The following is a 14,916-nucleotide window of genomic DNA, read 5'->3' on the forward strand; positions in this document are numbered from 1 at the left end:
GACAAACAGAGAAAATGAAGAACATGCAGTATATCTGGAATCCATTTTTGTGTACACTGTGAGCTAAATTTAACCCTCCTCCAGATAGACTATTAATAACTAATCCTTCAGCTTCCTGTTAGATTAGAAAGAAGACAAAAGTCAGACTGCATGTCCTCTCAAAGAGCACTGCCTGACAGGCTCACCCAAGAAATATTTTGTTCTCTAAGGGATTTACCTCTGACTTGCTATTTACATTAAGAATTATACTCTGTAAAATGAGATGTTAACTTACAGATAATTTTGGTCTGGTAGATATGCAAATAATCTGTCCGAGGGGGGTATATTTTTATTGCTGTGACAGAGAGAAACTAATTTGGGATCTAACAAACCTTATTCCAATGCTTTCTCTTCAGATGCCCAAATATTCTTAGAACCAGTTTCACAATCTTGACGATTTCCTCAAATCTTTCCATGTGTTGATTTTGTAATTATTATTCTTTGACACGCTGTGTTATTCTGTACTTGCTGACACAGAGCAGGTTCCCATGTGTAAGCAAGACAGTTTCTGGGTATTCTCTTATTCCACACACATACCTGCCTCCTTCCGCACCAGTCACAGTTTTCATTATCATGGCTCTCTGATAACTGTAAGCCAATGGGAGCAAGTCCTCTACTTTATTAAATAAGCTTTTTGGAGGAATGAGACCATTATTATGAATCTTCACTTTTTTTTAGTCGTTTACTTATTTGTTGTTGCTTTTTATTATTTTTTCTTATTTTCATTCTTACTTATGAATTTTAGAATCAGTGACTGTAAGTTATGTTATTGGGGAATTCTGCAGGGAATTGCTGTCTTTACAAGATTGCTTCTTCATATTGCTATCAACACATATTGCTGTGATTTGAACATGGTTTGAAGTCCCCTATGATTACAGGTTCAGTCCCAAGGTAGCACTGTGGGATGTTGAGGAACTTTTGAGAGGTGGGACCTAATGGGAGTTCCTTAGGTCAAGGGGGATGTAAAATAGTTCAACTGCAACCCTGTGAGCTCTCACAGGACCACTGTTATCAAAAGAGAAAGCCTCGCCTGCTGGTACTCTGTCTCTGCTCCTGTCAGGATGTGACTGTTCAACCCTTCAGAAGCTCCCCACCACAATGTGCTGCCCAGCTGCTACCCTCAACACAGGTCAAACCAATGGGCCCTCACCCTATCTGATCTTGGACTTTGAACCTACACAACTATGAACTAAATACACTTTCATTTTGACTCAATTACTTTGTTGAAGTAATATAAAGCTGACTAACATTTATTCAAGCCTTATTTTCTTGTTAAAGGTTTTAGTATATGCACACTGCACTGATGATAATGTATCCTTACAAAACAGCCATGTTAGATTCTTATATTGCTCTAATTTTAGAATCTATACCATCAAAATAAGCATAGTCATTAAAAATTTAACTGAAAAAAAAATAATTGTTTGTTCTACTCCTGAGTATAATCTGAATATTATACTCACATGTTGGGAGGGGATGTATTTTTTTTGTAGAGAAAAACAGTATTATTTGGTTGATAAAGGCTAAACAAAGTAACATATTTCAATTACAAATATTATTACACTGGAAAATATGCCCTTTTTTTTCTTTTTTGGTACCATAGATTGACCCCAAGATGCCTACCAACTGAACCACATTCCCAGTCCTTTTTATTTTTTTATTTTGAGACAGGGTCTCATTAAGTTGCTTAGGGCCTAAGTAAGTTGCTGAGGCTGGCTCTGAACTTACAATCCTCCTACCTCAGCCTCCCAAGCCACTGGGGTTATAGGCATATGCTGCCACATTCAGCTGGAAAATATGCTCTTATTTTAACTACTCTAATTATTATTATTATTATTATTATTATTATTATTATTATTATTTAGTTGTAGATTAACAGAATGCCTTTATTTTATTTGTTTATTTTTATGTGGTGCTGAGGATCAAACCCAGTGCCTCACACATGCTAGGCAAATGCTCTGCCACTGAGCTACTGTCACAGCCCTTGACTACTCTAATTGTTTTTGAAAAAGTTTAAATGGCTTGAGATAAAATTCACATTTAAAGATTACAATCATGGGCTGGGGATGTGGCTCAAGCGGTAGCGTGCTCGCCTGGCATGCGTGCGGCCCGGGTTCGATCCTCAGCACCACATGCAAACAAAGATGTTGTGTCCGCCGATAACTAAAAAAAAAATCAATATTAAAATTCTCTGTCTCTCTCTCTCTCCCCCTTCTTTCAAAATTCTTTAAAAAAAATAAAATTAAAAAAAATAAAGATTACAATCAGTATACTTTTCTTAATGTAGTCACATAAGTTTGCAATTATCACAATATAATTTTACCATCTGTCGCCCAAATGTGTCCATCTATTAGCAATCACTCCATTTTTCCTATTACCTCTAGTCCTAAACAAACACTAAACTACTTTCTCATCTCTAAATTTGCCTTTTCTGGACATTTCATATCAAAGGAATCACACAATATGTGGTCTTTCATAATTAATTTATTTCACTTGGTGTGTTTTCAAGTTCATTTCATGTTATAGCATGTAATAATACATCATTCCTTTTTATTGCCAAATAGTATCCCATTGTTTATATATACCACTTTTTGTTTATCATTTCATGATATGTGGATTATCTCCATTTTTTGGATATCATGAATTCATGTACAAGTTCCTGCATGAACACAGAATCACTATGTCATATGGTAACTCTGAAACTGAAGAATTGTCAAGACTGTTTTCCAAAGTGGCTATGTGATTTTATATTCCCCCCAATGCTGTATGAAATTTCCCATTTCTTTGTATCTTGGCAAACTTGTTATTATCCATTTCAGTGGCTATGGTGATATCTCATTGTGGTTTTAACTTGCATTTGCCTAATGACTATTAATGCTAAGAATCTTTTCAGGCACTTATTAGCCATTTGCGAATCTTCTTTGGAGAGACATCTATTCAGATACTTTTAGCATTTTTAATTAGATTATTTGTCTTTTTATTATTGACCTAAAAACTGCTCTAACTTTTAATCACTAGGTAGAAGAATTATTTTCAAATGAAAAGATCACAGCTATCTTTGCTTATACCTTTTCTCTCAATCAAACCATAATTAACAAAACCAATTAAAAGTTAAGTTTCTCCCCCAAAATCCAACACATCATGTCATATTCCTGTACAAGAAGATAAAAGCTAGCCCATTTAAAAAAAAAAAAAAAGAATGAAACAAGTTTTCAAAAGTTAAGAAAAATATACTTAATGTTCAGCAAACTTTTTCATCAAAGTTAGAATTTCTTCCTAGGGGAAAAAAGGAATCCATGTAAATAGGCCAAGTGACCTGCCCTGGGTCACCATTTATATATCTCACAGTCTGAATGGTATCCACTGAAACTCCCCTGGAAATCTATTGCTTAATATTACTTATTAAAGAAAACTGCTCACCAGCCCCAAACTCTGCCCATTGGATGATCCTTTCAAACAGCCATTCTCATGGCCAATGGTCAGAAGGGAGAGATATTGCTGATGATGATGAGAAAGTAAGAACAGTGCAGAATTCAACAGATACCCTGCCATGCTATTTTACTGTCAACCTTAATACCATTTTACCTGGCTTATCACCAATGCTATCAGAATCAAAAGAATATATTCCAACTTTTTATCTCTGCTCTGATGGTGACCCTTTAGAAGGAAAAATTTAAAAAGCCAAGAACTGTCAAAGGGCAATATAAAGATATAATTGTTCTATTAAATGAGAAATTTATTAATGTTTTCTTGAACGAGAAATGGCAAATTGATAAACTAGATAATCTTGCCATAAGTAACCTATGGTTGACTTACTACAAAGCTTTCCTCAGTAAAAACTATAAAACTTAATATAACCTTTAGGGCTTGAGTAGGTTGAGATTTGCTGTACTTATCTTATGTTTTCTCAAATTTTCAAAAATGATCATGTACTGTTTTAATCGATTTTTTTTTTAAAAAAAAAACTATATATCTTGAACAATTTAAGTTAAAATTCAAGAAATATTAATTTAAGAAACTACCTTCTGATCATCTTCTATGTCACACATAACTCAAAATGGTTCTTCTAAAAATATACAAGAACAGCATAATTTATTATTTTTAGTCCTTTCCACATGAAGAATTCAGAATACATCATTATCCAATGTGTTTCCAAAGTTATTTTAGAAATTTTCCAAATTTCCACTACTTTAACAAGTTGGTATTTAAATGGTGTAGTTTTCTAATTTCTCCTATTCTATTTCCTACATTGCTAACATACTTCAGTGCTATTTTAAGTTTTAAACTATAATAATTCTATTATCATATTCCTGAATTATTCTCAAAATTATTACTTTATATATATTTACCATCTCAACCAGGTCTTGAATGTATCTACCTTTGATGAAAATTAGCTATGATTTATTCTTTATTGAAGGAACTGCCCACACGGGAAGCTAAGCGGTGACAATCAGCAGGCACCATCACAAGTTCTCTAAAATCAGCCTCATTCACCATCTCTGGAGATCAGGAAAATGTAATACATGGAACCTGTGTGAATATCAGCAAGGTATCTGCCAAGTGCCCATAAGCCCTATATGAATGAAAGGGAGTAACAGGTTCATACATACACAGTTCCCCACTCACCCATGTAGGATACTCCAAAACAATGCCTGAAACTGCAGGGAGTACTGAGCCCTATATGTGGGTTTCCTATAAATATATACCTATGAGAAAGTTTAATTTATAAATTAAGCACAGTAAGAAATTAATAATAACAAAAGAGAATAATATAAAATTATACTTTAATAAAGTTCACATAAATATATGTAAACCTATGCACATACATACATATAAATTCCTCTTTGGACTCTAGTTATATTTTCAGACCACAGTAGACTGCAGGAAACTGCAGATAAAAGAGGACTAACGTAAGCAGACTCATAACTGTTTGAATAGCTTTACTCAAAAGGTTCTTCCCTTTATTCTATCCTGTTTTACATTTTTAGTAGTAACTGGGATTAAAATAGAGAAAATAAAATAAACCACTCTGCAGAAACCGATGAAGCCGGGAAATAGAGCAGTAAATGAACCCTAATCTAAAAAGATAATGCTCTAAATGGATTGGTTACATTTAACAGATTAAAATTTAATTTTCATTCATAAACATTTCAGAGCCCCATATTACAGGCACTGTACCAGGTGTTAAGACATATAAAATCATCCTGTCTCTGCTCAGAAAGATGATATCTGAGTAAGAATAGATTATAAATTCCTGAATTTGAAAGATCCAACTGAATAAAAGCAGGATAAAAAAGATGTGACTTAGCCCCTCTAAGAGATGTGAAAGTTGCGAATTACTTAAAAGTAAAATGATGAACACAACAGAATGTTAACTCTGATCCAACTTAACTGCAGTATTATTAGAAATGCAGTGTCTAAAAGTCGGGCACGGTGGGCACACCAGTAATCCCAGTGGTTGGGGGGGGGGGGGCTGAGGCAAAAGGATTGCAAGTTCAAAGCCAGCCTCAGCAAAAAGGGAGGCACTAAGAAACTCAGTGAGACCCTGTCTGTAAATAAAATTGAGTTCAATCCCCGGTACCAAAAAAAAGAAAGAGAGAGAGAGAAAAACGTACTGTCTAGAGTAAGGAAAAGTCTGTCTTAATGGTGGTCTGTCCTAATTTTCTTTTAATTAGCACTTTTTTAAAAAAGTAATTGTCTCTATCAGAATACAAACTTCTTGAAGGCAACAATGTAACACAGCATATAGCACCATGCCTTGCAAGTGGAAATCTTCAATAACATCCTGAGGATGAACTGAATAAATGAACAAAGGAGCAACTGAAGAATAACACCACTCTCCTTTGTTCAAGACAGCCACATCTGGCCTACCTGAGGTCTTAGACACACTTAAATGCAAGAAAGAAGAGTTGGAAAAAAACAAAGGAAAAAATATAAAATCGCCCTTGTTCACTTGGAAGGTTCTAGTTCATCCTTCTAGTCCACCTCCTCTGGAGCTTCTCCTACTCTCAAATGATTAAGAAAAAAATGTATAATGTTTATACAGACAGAATGATAAAACAAATGTAATCAAGTATCAAAACTGGATTAAGGGTATTCAGATATTCCTGTATTATTCTTGCACTTTTTCTGTATATTGGGAATTATCATTGTTAGGGTTTAGATATTAGGTATTCCCCAAAGGCTCCTGAATGAGACAATGCAAGAAAGCATAGAGGTGAAATGATCAGTTATGAGAGCCTTAATTCAATCAATACATTAATCCTCTGAAAGGGATTAACTGGGTGGCAACTGTAGACAGGCTATATGTGGCTGGGGGAAGTGGGTCACTGGAGGCATGCCTTTGGGATTTATATTTTGTCCCTAGTGAGTGGAATCAATCTCTCTCTCTCTCTCTCCCTGGTGCCTTGTTCTCAGACACTTTCCTCTCTGACACTCTTCCACCAGGATGTTTTGCCTCACCTTGGGTCCCAAAGAATGGAACAGGCCATCTATAAACAGAGACCTCCAAAACTGTGAGCCCCAAAATAAACTTTTCCTCCTCCAATTATTCTTATTAGTTCTTTTGGTCACAGCAGCAAAAAAGCTGACTAAAACAATCACAAAATAAGATTTTTTTTTTTTTTTTGAGAGAGAGAGAGAGAGAGAATTTTTTAATATTTTTCAGTTTTCGGTGGACGCAACATCTTTCTTTTATTTTTATGTGGTGCTGAGGATCTAACCCAGCGCCCCCCGCATGCCAGGCGAGCACGCTACCACTTGAGCCACATCCCCAGCCCACAAAATAAGATTTTTTAAAAAGATATCTCAGTGGCAAAGGACACAGACAGGAACAAATGATAGTGACCAGTAGATTTTAGTCACCTGTGAACCAACCAACACCAATGGAGAAAAAGAAGCACTCAGTTCATGGGCACACCGACAGCCAGCAGTCAGGGGCAGGGAGGAGAAAGGCCAACGCAAAGACCACAGGATAAGGCCCCAGAGCAGACAGCACTTCCCATCCTGGAGCACCAGCCCCACAGTACTGCCTCCTCTTCTCAGTGTCATCTTGGAAGGAGAGGGAAGGAAATCCTTTGATAAGAGAGATATAGGCCTTTTACTTCACTGGGCACTTATCACTTCCCTCTCTCCAAAAAACATGAGTCACTGAAAGATACTAAAATATGAACAGATGTAATATTTAATTGACAACTTAGCAAGTTAATTCTTTTTCTGTCCTCAATGGGGATGACAGTTTTAGAGCAAAGTTAGAACAGCTGAAAAGAATAAAGATTCACATTCATATAAAATATAAGCCATTTTCATAAGAAAATGGAAGGTAGGGATTGCTATTTCTTTTGAAAAAGAAACAATCCCCAACTGATGCGATTTTCCTTGCCCATAGTCACAGCAAATTACCAACAGAGTAGGAAATTAAAACCAGAGCCAGCGTCTTTTAAATTCTTTCCTTAAGCAAAGCAAATCATACTCCCTCACATTATTTAAAACAAACAAAAATGGAATGTTAGATTGGCAAGAGATATGCACAGCTCCTATTTCATTTTCTTGGTCCTCTTTGCTGATCTTTTTTTAAATGGGAAAAAAAAAGAAAAGAATCCCTTTCCTATTATGTGACTCTTCTAGTAAAAGACTTCTTACCTGATGTAAGACTTATCCTTTCTCACCATGAAACTGCAACATAACTCAGGAGAATGTGGGCTGGGACACAAGGCAGATCTCTGGGTTGCTACCCTAGGTGTGCCATCACTTGTAAGCAGTGTGACTTTGGATCATCCCTTTACCCCTATGAGCCTATGTCTCCAACTGCAAAGCACAGGACATAAGACAATCCCTGCCATGCCCAACTCACAAGGATGTTATGAGGAAGAAATGCTTTTTTGTTTTATAAAATCACTTTTTTAAAAACATTTATTTTTTAGTTGTATGTGCACACAATAGCTTTATTTATTCTTATGTGGTGCTGAGGATCGAACTCAGAGGTTGTGCTCTACCTCTGAGCCACAACCCCAGCCCCTGGGAAAATCACTTTTTAATCTGAAATATCACATAAATATAAGGGAACATAAGTGGTGGAGATGTTATTAGTAGAGATAGGTGATGAGAGCCAAGAACTTCCCACTGACAGACCATAATATCCCTGATGCTCAGCAGTCTGCTTAATGATTCCAGCAGTCAAAGGATGAAGTTACTAAAGCAGCATTTTGTCAATTTCATCATGTCCCTCCAAGTAGGGAGAAGAGAGCAACTGCAGATTTTCAATGAATGGGAAGAAGCTGTTCATCATTTAAAAAAAAAATCACAACCTAAGCGAAGAATAACAAGAAAAAAATTTTTTAAATGGGAAAAGCAAATTTTCCTCATGATCTATGAGGGAAAGAAAACATAAGGGCTGCCCAAAAGTTACTATGTCAGAATAGATAGTATGTCTCCCCTCTAGGTTCCTTTTTATTTTTATTTTTTATTTTCTTTTTGGTACCAGGGATTGAACTCAAGGGAACTCAACCACTGAGCCACATCCTTAGAGACAGGATCTCACTGAGTTACTTAGTGTGTCACAATTACTGAGACTGGCTTTGAACTCGCAATCCTCCTGCTTCAGTCTCCCAAGCCATTGGGATTACAGGCTACGCTACCGCGCCCAGCTCCCCTCTGGGTTCTTGTGGTAGGAGTTTATAACGCATCACAATATGATTACTGATCGTGTGTGTGTGTGTGTGTGTGTGTATGCACACACACACACACATATGTGCAGTATTACAGATTGATCCCAGGAGTGCTCCACCTCTGAGCTACATTCCCAGTCCTTATTTTTTTTACTTAGAGACGAGGTCTCACTAAATTGCCCAGGATGGCCTCAAACTCACATTCTTCCTGCCTCAGCCTCCTGAGTAGCTGAGATTATGCAGTGCCCATCATATGGGTCTATTTCAGTTGTGATAAATAGTTTATGAACTTCTTAAGGATAGAAATGATCTTATTTCACAGATGCTCAGTGTTTGATAAATGAATAACTTTTTGTTGACTTTATTAGCACCTTTGAACCAAACAGTCTTCCTATATTTTATGTCATATGTGTAAGTCACAGAAAATACCCTGTAAAAACTATCACACAGAGACTTCCAGTCACAAACAAGCAGCTTTCAGTAAATACAAGGGCTTTCCCTACAAACATCCATTAGGAGAAACAAATGAAACAGAAGGAGAAGCATATAAAATACTCAAGTAATTAAGCTCCAGAGTTTAATCTCCTTTCAATGTATGGCTATTTTCAGTTGATAGGCTATATTTATTTAATCTGTGGTATGACATAGGCACACAAAATGGTTTTGTTATACAGGATGCTAATGCCTTAAAATAAAACAAAACAAAACAAAAACCTAAGCTAAAATTAAGGAGGCAGGATGTCAAATTATGCTCTAGATTAGGTCCTGGTTTCCTGGATCATGGAAAGGCTCAAATTCTACCACGCCTACTAGCTAAGAAGATAATGACTTCATCCCAAACCACAAGAGAAATTCAACTCTTGGTTCCATAATTCCCTGTTTTCTAAAATGCAGTCACCTGTAATAAGACATTATCTATAATCAGATATTCTATAATCCACTGTTCTAAAATGATCAAAGAAATCCATTCATACCACTTGAATAGGCCCCAAAGGCTTTCCACATCTGTGATGGAATATCAAAAGAAAAGTAAACCATATAAGAAATTTCCATCAAACTCATGTTACCATTTGGTCTTCCTCAATTTAAGCACCTACCTCTCTGGGGCTAAGTCAGATAATGTGATAGAAGGGCACTATTAAGTCACTTCGTACCAATTAAGTCATCAGTATCACAAGATATTCTGGTTAATGATTTGAGGGGTCTCCAGTGTCCACAGACTTGTGCTGTCCAACATGTTGATCATGTCTTCAGTGAGAACACAGTAAATATTCTCACTGTATATGTGGATAACATAAAGAAGGGACAATTCATATGAGAGACACCACAGTCAAGATCCAAAAAAGTGTAAAAAGAGCAATGCCAGAAGGAAGAACAAAACTAACAACCATTTGTCACAATGTGTCAAAATGCATTCTACTGTCATGTATAACTAATTAGAACAAATTTTTTTTTTAAACTGCTAACAAGTCAAATATGAATTGTCAAGTACCAGATGAGGAACCCACCTTAGCAAGGATTCAAATATGACTATTAGGGTTTTAGTTGAGACACTTAAGATGTATAACATATCTGGAAGGGGACTTATAATTTGGGAAGTGTGACAGATTAGAGATAGCCATAAATCTTTCCTGTCAAGAAGTGGGGTCCATGGCTCTTCCCCTAAATTAGGTGGTCTCAGTGACTACTTAACCAATACAATAATGTGTTCATTTGGGGACCCAGATCTTTAAAACTAGTAGTTTCTACTTCCCATTATTTGGAATATTAAAATTTGGAACTTCATTGCCATGCTTTGAGGAAGCTCAAGCAACCACATGGAGAAGAACAAAGCCTCTAGCCAACAGCGTAGCTAAGTTCCCAACCAACAACCAGCACTAACTGGCTGGCCAGGTAAGACATCAAGAAAACGGATCCTTCAGTTCTAGCTGAACCACCTCTAGTGATTCCAAGTGGGCCAAGATGAGCCTTTCCTTCTGCAATCTACTGAAAATGTAGGCTCATAGGCAAATAGATGATTGTTATTATTGTTTTAAACCCACTAAATTTCACAGTGGTTTGTTAAACAGCTATTGATAAGTAGCACAGACATAGTATACTGAGTCATGGGAAGAAATAATCCATTTACATTCTCAGCTGACCCAGAATATACCCCAGACGGTGTCAGGTTCTAGTTTTCACCATCTAAAAACTATCACAGGTCAAACGCAAAGAAGTTAGAATGGTGAGAAATCTGAAATACATCACATGAGAAACAAGTGATAGGACTGAGACAGAACATAGAACTGCAAAAGTACACTTGGGACGTGGGGTAAGCATCTCACATATCTGAAAGACTACTTTGTAAAAATACCAGAATTATTTTATCCTGGAATTAGTGGGTTAGGGGCTGCCAGGAGGTACAGTATATTTTGGTTAAGGAAGAATTTTCTAACAGCCGTTCAGAAATGGAGAGATGGCCTTGGGAGGTCAAGGAAGATCGTTGGCTAGAATATCTCTAATCTGAAAAGTTACTCTCTACCCTTAGCAATTGTCAAATCCGAAAGAATCCTAACTTATACTGAAGAGGCAAGACCTTTGCAACTTTAAACATTCCAATTCTGTAAGGAATTGCTGATGCTGATGGGCATCAATCTAAACCCAAAATTCAAGAAATCCTTGATTCTTCCCATTAGCATCCCTGTTTTAGGAAGTACTTTTTCCATGTTTCTTAACTGACCTGACACTAAAGCATAATCTTCCCATATATGCAGGCCTACTCTTTCTAAAATGAGCCAAAGACTTCTGTGTAAATGTGGTGTTAACAAGTGGAAAGCAAGTGCAAAATGTTAGGAAGATGTCTGGGCATAGGGCCAAAAAAACTAAGCATCTTTATTTTACATGATACATTATACCCAGAAGTGTACTAAGGCTTCAAAAAGAAGAAAATGAGGGAGCTCCCCCCATCAACCCAGGGTTAAGAGAGATAACACAAAGCTTCAAGGAGCACAGTTTTACCAACTTTGAGCATGACAGGTCATGGTCAACACTCTGAATGACCTTGGGCAATGGATTTAACCTTTGTGCACTCCTTTTCTTCATCTAAAAATCCAGAGTGGCAAGACTGTTGTTGTTACAGACTTGAGAAAACAAACAGATTAACAAAAGTACTTGGACTGATACAGAACAAATTTTTAAAAAGATGTAGTTCATTTCTTTTCCACTAAGGAAAATGATGACCAGAATATATGACAAAACCAATTCCCTTCCTTTCCCACTAGACTGTGAGCTCCTACAAAGCAAGGCTCATTGCTTAATTCTTATCTAAATCCAGCACTTAATATAGTGCCTATCACATGCTTGTTGAACTAATTAAATTATTTCTAACATCTCTTTCCAGTTCAAGCACTCTAAGGATCTGTGGCTTCAGATCTGGGGCAGAATTAGTTGCAAGCACTTATATGGCCTATATTTGTTTGGCTACAAAGTACCTATACTTCAACAGCTGAAAATATTACTACAATTGTAATAAAAATTAATTTGTAATTCATTTTTAAATGTCTCCCTCATCTGCTAAAAATATCTACTCCATAAGACCAAATAAAATATTTTGTTTAGCATCATCTCCCCAGAGTTGGGTAAGAGCTTGGCAACAAATATAAACATTTATTGAATGAACAAATGATAACTGAATGAATTTAAGTTTTTTTCGAGTCTAAACAAGGCAGAATTTCCTAATTTTAGCAACCCTTCCTAATTAAATTTGAAGTTGCTGCATTTAGGTCTGACAAAATGTTTAAAAATAAAAACAACAGATGTTTGATCTCTGGGTGGTGGAGCAAATTTCTTTTTTAAAATCCTTCACTTATTTTATGCTGCAGGAAGTCAACTAAAATCTTGGCACCCAAAAAGCTCATATACTATGTTAGTCTAAGCCAAGCATATTCTGCATCCATAAAGATGACTGTTAACCAAAGGATGTTGAAAAGTATTCCAACTACTAATCTCTGAACATATCAGCTTTTAAAAAATCACTTTAGATAATGTGGTTTTAAGATAAAGGAATGAGATCAGTAGCCAACTGAATGAACCAGTTCACTAAAATAATAAGACTTTCATTTAACAAAGACAAATCAAGAATATATGGGGGTTATAGTGGGAATCAGAAATTAGCTTCTTATCTTTACAAAATGCCCAATTCATTCACTCTGCACATAATTCAGCAACGATACAGTTGTAGCCTCCAGTGAATTCCAAAGTAGGAAAGTGGGACATGATGACTAAGGACAGATGTTTAGACTTCAGGGTCTGCGTCACAAAAAAAACCAGCACTGATTTCAATGCACAATTAGAAAAGGACAATCATATGAGGGTCATTTTGAGGGAGCTTGTGTTTACTATAATCTGTGACAAAGAGGCTTAAGTCAATACAGCACAGTCATAGGTGAAGGTCTAGGACAATCAACACACTATTTCTGAGGACATACCACTTTCCTGATCTTTAATATTTTAATTAATGTGACAAGACAAAACAAAACCCATAACAAAGCCAGCAGAAGACAAACACAGTAAATACAAAGTGAAGCATTATCATCCTGCCATTGTTCTGCAGCAGGAGACTCAGCAACCCCCACTATGCACACCTTGCAGCAGCGATAAACCAGCCATGGCATCCCAGGAAGACCAGAGCCTCTGCAGCAGCCAGACGCCTATTTTCTCCAATTGCAACTCTTGTCCTTAGGAAGTTAAAAGGGGGAGAGAGGACAGCAGGGGAGCCCTAGCAAGCTTGACATGAGGCTTTTAATGAAGACAATATTATCTTACAAAACATGCAGCCCTCCGATAAAATCTAACTCTGGTTTAAAATTTTTACACAGCTTCCTTAAATTCTTACAGATTTAAAGAGAACCTTGTAATAATACCTCTAGAAACTGCTATATACATACAAGATACTCACAGATTTAAAGCAGCTGTAACTTTGGAGAAATGAATACAGCTCCACTATGAAAATGTCTTTCCCTCTCTTCTACCAGATTTTTTTAAAAGCCAATAGAAAGAAGAGACAATCCTCAATTTAAGAGCCAACAAAAGTCTTCAATTTGTTCTATTCTTTTGGCTCCAATTGACTCTCAATTATCAGGCAAAGCAAAGAAGTTGCCGAGGCGACTGACAGCATCCCAGGGCTTTGCAGGGCAGAATTTAAGACATGTCAGTTAAAGTGGCAGCTACACTCATTGCTCTAGCGATGCTTCTGCAGGAAGGGATGCCGGGAGATTTTTTCCCCCCCAATCTCTGCTGCAACCTAGTTTTAATCCATACTGCTTAATTATACTAGAGAAAAAAGCAAGAAAAATATAAATGGTCTGGATTTAGAAAAACTATAGGAACTTAACCTAGGGATTCATCTCCCATCTCAAGGATAAAATGAATTGTTTTAAGGAAAACATAAGAATAGGCTATTGCTCCAAGACTTAGATTTTTAAATCCCATGGACTTTTTAAAAATACTAAATAGGGGGAAACCAATTTCTCTGGAGCTTTTAGTCTAACAGGTTAAATTAGTGAAGTGAATAATGTTACAGTCATATCAATGTAATATAATGTTATAGTCACATCAATGTCACTTTTAAATTGACATTTGATGAATAATATTTGAAATGGCTTTGATGAAATTTTTTAAAATTAGACTTAGAGAATAATTCAAAGATTCTAAAATGAGCAAAATTCCAAAGTTCAGCTATACCTTTTTCGTTTGAGTAGCTAAAAGCTTTACTGGGGAATGAGACAGTCAGTGATTTGGTAGGTTTCCTGTCTTACCTCAAGGGCTTCTGCACATAATAGGAGTGAACCTATTATTATTTAAGTTATACTAGGTAATGTAACCTATTATTATTTAAGTTATACTAGGTAATGTATTCTGATATCTCCAGATTGTAAATAATAAACTCCTTGGAATAAATTATAAAACAAAGAAGAAATTTAAATCAGTTATAAGATCATAATCTAGAGCCGTTTAATATTTTGTAAAAACTTACTTCTAGTCTTCTTTCATATATTAAGATGACTTGACAACTAGATGCATTTTTTTCTTAAATACTATTGCTTTACATGTATATACTAATCTTTCATCACGAATGATGATGATTTGCCCACATATGTGACTTACTGTTAACCACCTATATTTCTATAAGAGCTCAAAAAGGTTAGAATACCCAATAACAGTCAATATCTATTTT

At 36.1% G+C, this 14,916-nt stretch overlaps 1 protein-coding gene across 2 annotated transcripts in view; it reads right to left on the reverse strand.

Annotated features, from left to right (window-relative positions):
- Ttc39b (tetratricopeptide repeat domain 39B) overlaps positions 1-14,916 on the reverse strand; it is a 121,960-nt gene that overhangs the window by 52,747 nt on the left and 54,297 nt on the right. Inside the window, exon 1 of one of the 2 annotated variants that reach the window (XM_071600654.1) lies at positions 13,639-13,711. The exons of the other annotated variant lie outside the window; for it this stretch is intronic. The gene's annotated coding sequence lies outside the window, so the exon portion shown is untranslated. Of the gene's footprint in view, positions 1-13,638; positions 13,712-14,916 lie in introns of those variants that run through there. 2 annotated transcript variants of the gene reach the window in all.

Source organism: Marmota flaviventris, chromosome 13, assembly GCF_047511675.1.
Source record: "Marmota flaviventris isolate mMarFla1 chromosome 13, mMarFla1.hap1, whole genome shotgun sequence".
NCBI lineage: Eukaryota > Metazoa > Chordata > Mammalia > Rodentia > Sciuridae > Marmota > Marmota flaviventris.